Source organism: Crocuta crocuta, unplaced genomic scaffold (assembly GCF_008692635.1).
Source record: "Crocuta crocuta isolate KB4526 unplaced genomic scaffold, BGI_CrCroc_1.0 scaffold239, whole genome shotgun sequence".
Lineage (NCBI taxonomy): Eukaryota > Metazoa > Chordata > Mammalia > Carnivora > Hyaenidae > Crocuta > Crocuta crocuta.
This window is the reverse complement of record NW_027533255.1, coordinates 144329-149604: the sequence shown is the minus strand read 5'-3', so window position 1 is coordinate 149604 and position 5276 is coordinate 144329.

Here is a 5276-nt window from a genome sequence, read left to right as displayed (position 1 = left end):
TAGTTACTGAGTTTACTATGGACTAACTACCTGAGTTCTGTGACTCTCTTTTCTCATCTATAAAATGCAGCTGCTAATAACTTCTTGAAAAGGTTGCTGTAAAAATCAAAGAGCATAATCACTATGGGCTGATGGCACATCCGGGACTCAATGGGCACTTGCGGCAATGATTACATTCCCTGTCACTCTAAGTCGCAGAAATTAAGACTGACTATGGGCAGGGACACGTGGGTGGCTCCATTGGTTAAGCATCCGATTCTTGATATCAGTGCAGATCGTGATATCACGGTTTGTGAGCTCATCAAGCCCTGCATTGGGCCCTGAGCTGATCCATGCAAAGCCTGCTTGGGATTCTCTGTCTGCCTCTCTTTTTGACCCTCTCCCAAGATCCCACTCTCTCTCTCTCTCAAAAAAAAAAAAAAAAGCTTGCCATTTGCAAATCAGACTTCTGCTACATAAAAGAAACCTGTTAACATTTCAATAAAAAGACCCTAGCAAATTTGAATCCTCTAGTCTTCATTCCATCTCATCCTTAAATTTTGAATGAAACACTTAATCATACTCTGTCTTGTGTTATCTTTTTTTTTCTTATCTCATGTGCCCTGCTATAGTATGAAACCCTTGATGGTTATGGATAAACCAGCATCACCTCCTTATTGTAGAGTGCCCTTTGAAAGGACTTCGCACCAAATCCACTCTTAATATGTAATTTTTCAGTTTTTAATTTGTGGCTGTATCTCTCTAAGTTCGCATAGATTCCCCTCCCATATGAATATTTAAACAATAAGAATATGCCTTATTTTCGTAGTTTATAAGGAAGAATTGATAATAGTCAGCTTTAAAAGATTTTCTTGGGGCACCAGGGTGTCTCGCTCCGTCGATTAAGTGTCTAACTCTTGATTTTGGCTCAGGTCATGATCTCACTGTTCTGCACCTTCAGCAAGGAGCCTGCTTGGGATTATCTCTCTCCCACTCCCTCCCTCCCTCCCTCTCTCTCTCTCTCCTTCCCCCATTCGCTTGCTCACTCTTTCTCTCTCTCTCAAAAATAAGTATGAAAAACAATTTAAAATATTTTCTCATTTATATTCCTCAATTTTGCTTTTAATTGTCAGCATTTCCAAATGCATGCAAACAGAAATGTCAATTCTTTCTGTATCCCTAGGTGTCTCTTAAATCTTTTGCTTCTGTTGTTAGGGACAACCAGGATGAATTGTATTGTTATGCATGACAGAGCAGCAGAGCACCATTGGCCCAATTCACTCAATTTCTGTACGTCTGTTAGGAACTTCCGCATCTAGAAGCAGGGGGTTATAGACACAGAAAGAGGTATGTATCCCAAACATCGATTCCCTCTCCTGTTTTAAGTGGAAAACCTGCTTTCCCACACGAAGCCTCAACAACCGTGTATCTCAGGAGTAAATCAAGCGCCACGGAGATCAAGGAGGCAAGGTTTTCACTTCATTAAGCCATGGCTCTCCCAGAGAAGACATTCTAAAAGGTTTCTGAATATGTCCGCTGCCTATTTAGACAGGAGACATCCTAAGGAGTCCACTGTTATGCCTCCTTTTACTTCAACTTAGCCAAACTTAAAAACTTTCTCAGGACAACGGGCAGTCAGATCTAGAAAGGTACGAGTATCAGGCAGCTTGGGATTCTATCTTGTCTTCCATCCTTACTGCAAAGGTCGTTTCAGCAAGGTCTTTCAGGATTCTCTGTCCTTTGAATCCATTCCAGAAAGCCAGGATGGAGAATTGGATATCGTCCACTAAGTGGACAGGAAAACGATGAAGGAAGCAGATTTTAATTTGCCCAGAAAATGACACTGACCAATAGGGACCCAAATGGGATGTAAATTTAAATCTGTTAGGTTGTCCTCTAAAGGACCAAGGAATGCAGTACTTTGAACAGACGAGTCTGATACTACACTAAGGAAGCTAGGAGAGCTAAAATTGGCATCATTGATTGTCTTAAAGATTCCATGGTTAATGGGTTGCATGGGCGACTCAGTCATTTGGGCATTGACTCTTGATTTAGGTTCAGGTCATGGTCTCACAGTTTGTGATTTCGAGCCTTGCCTCAGGCTCTGCACAGTCAGCACAGATCCTGCTTGAGATTCTCCCTCCCTCTATCTCCCTCCCTCTCTCTCTCTCTGCCCCTCCCTTGCTTATGCTCTCTCTCTCTCTCTCTCTCTCTCTCTCTCTCCTAGTGATGAAAGAAACTTAAAACATAAAAGATTTCATGATTATTTTCATTTCTTCTCATATATGGACCATACGCATCCAGTCTCCCAGCCATAGCAGCAAGAAAATGTGGTGGCAGAAATAAGATGGAGAGAGAGGGGCACCTGGGTGGCTCAGTCTGCCAAATGTCTGCCTCTTGATTTCAGCTCAGGTCATGATCTCAGGGTTCATGGCTTCAAGCCCCGTGTAGGACTCCATGCTGACACTATACAACCTGCTTAGGATACTCTCTCTCCCTCTTTTTCGGCCCCTCCCTTGCTCATTCTCTCTCTTTCTCTCTCTCTAAAAAATAAATAAATAAGCTTAACAAAAAATGTTCAGAGAGAGTTACAGAGGGCTAGAGAGGGAAGGGGGGAGAAGTGGATAGGGAAAAAGGGAAAGGGAGAGAGAACGGAGGCGCTTGTTTGGTTTTCATTAGATCTGTTGGTTTCATCATGACTCTTCACCATAACTGAACATCTTACCTGGGTAGAAGAGAGAAGAAAGAGTATCCTATCTGGTTTAGGAAACTAAACCTGGGGTATGCTGGTCCATTGTTGGCTCTCAGAAAGGTCTCTTGGCTGTTCTTGAACAGTCACCATGCTTTCAGGGAAGCCGTAAAAACACGACTGATGTTTCAGAGAAGTAACTAATACTTATATGTTGACATCATTTTGTTCTTCAATTCTGACTACCTATGAGGTAGGTCTCTTTATTACTCCACTTTTGCAGACGAGGAATGTAAGATGAAGAGACTCAGAAAAGTGAAAAGAAACTATCCAAGCTACATGCCAATTATTTTTATATCTAGAACTTGTTTCCCGTGATAGCAGAGTCCTATTCATCTCTAACTTTATACAATAGCTCTGTTCTGTTAGCTCTTTGAGTGTTTATAACTATGCAACTCTAAGTGAGCACTTATAATTTAGAAATAGCCTAAAATTTATTAAATGCACTGATTGCTTTTGTGATAGGAAGTGAGACATTCAAATTAAATGTAGTCTTGAAGATTCACATTTAAACAAATAAACTGATGAAACAGTAGAGAAGTACATGTCAAAAAATTGCTGAAAATGTTATTGAACCGAGTGCACTGAATTAGGTTCTTAATTTTCTAAATGCTAAATCAAACCTTTGAGTTGTGTTAAAAGAAAACATGTGGGGTCCCTGGGTGTCTCTGTCAGTTGAGTGCTGACTTAAGCTCAGGTCATGATTTCACGTTGTGTGAGTTCGAGCCCCACGTTTAATCTCGGTGCTGACAGCTTGGAGCCTGGAGCCTGCTTTACATTCTTTGTCTCCCTCTTCTGACCTCTAATCCTCTTACAGTCTGTCTGTCTGTCTGTCTGTCTCTCTCAAATTAAAAAAAATATGTGCAGCACGTTGTTGATCCAGTTGTTTGACTGTCCAACTCTTGATTTTGGCTCAGGTCATGATCTCAAAGTTTTGTGGGCTTGAGCCCCACATTGGGCTCTTTACTGACACTGTGGAGCCTATTTGGGACTCTCCCTCTCTCTCTACCCCTCCCCCACTCATGCTCTCTCTGTCCCTCTCAAAATAAATAAGTAAACTCTAAATTTTTTAAAAAGAAAATCTATAAAGTCACACATAGATAAATATTTTTAAATACTGCATTATAGAAGTATTTTGTTGTTTTTTTTAAATTCTTTGCAGAGGGGGCATTTGGATTATAATAACAAAAAATGGTATCTATTGTCATTTTGCTGAAAGATCTATTTTTAAAATATATGTTAATATTTTGTCATGATGTAAAAACAAAGAGTCCAACTTAGAAATGAGGGAAGATCCTTCTTTGGAGGTTCAACTTATATGACCCCACTTTATTTCTTTAGATCTTGTAATTCCACATTTTCTAAAATGTGCTGGAGGAAAGGGAGTTTAGCAGGATGATAATAGGGAATCCTGGTTACAAAGCCCCCCAAAGAAAAATAAGCTTTGAAATTCTGAGTCAAATGGGATAGTTTTATTTTCTTCACGGTGATCAGATCTTTAGTTGCGATAGTGGTCACATAAATTTTGGAGGTAATTATGGTGTGCAGCATTTCCCGAGGTCATTGACCATACCACATTTATCATGGAGCATCTTTTGGGAATCCACTTTGGAAAGGAAAGATCTAATTTAATGCTGTGGTAGTACATGGGCAGTCTAAAGCACTGACAACACCTACCTTATGGTTTCTCCCTAAATGCTAAATTACAGGAGAGTCATGAGGATACGCCATCATAAATGCTCTGCATTGTTCATTAAGTTGTGTTACAGATCCTTTAGCTACCAGATAAATACCATGCTTTTTAAAATAGATAAACATTGTGCTTGCTTTAGAATAACACTAGTTTATTTCCTCAAGGTGCAGGAGGATGGTGTTGCCTAACTATCAGTCTTTTTAACTTTCTATGTTTTTAGAAGTTTGTATTCAGGTTTGTTTTTTTTTTTTTTGACCATCAGATTGTGCCAAAAAAATTCTGAGGCCTAGGATGTGGAGATTATTTTGTTTTGAGAGACTATAAGGAGAGGATGATCTCTGCCATACTGTAGCTACTGGAAATCTTTGCTAGGTAGAATTGTAGTGTCAACAAACCCCAGAGAGGTAGCTTAGGAAAATATTAACTTATTCTACATATTGTTGGTTAGCTACAGGTTGAGTCTTCTGTAGTTCTGTGTTTCCTATTCCAGGATCCACACAGAAAACAAAGCCTGTTTATGGTTGGTGTCTTTCTTCTTTGCGGCAAACGCTATTATGCTCAGTTAAAACCAGAAATGTGGCTCAGCCTAATGTCAATGGGTAGAGAGTGCATTATTTCTATAAGGAAAAGTGGGGAGTGGTGTTTAAACCTCTTATAGGACGGTACACTGTTTTTGTTTTTTGTTTTGTTTTTTTTTTGAGAGGGAGAGCACGAGTGGAGTTAGGCACAGAGAGAGATGGAAAGAGAATTCTAAGCAGACTCAGCGCTATCAGTGAAGAGCCCCAAGTAGGGCTCAAACTCATGAGATCATTACTTGAGCGAAGATCAAGAGTTGAAAGCTTAACCAATTAAGCA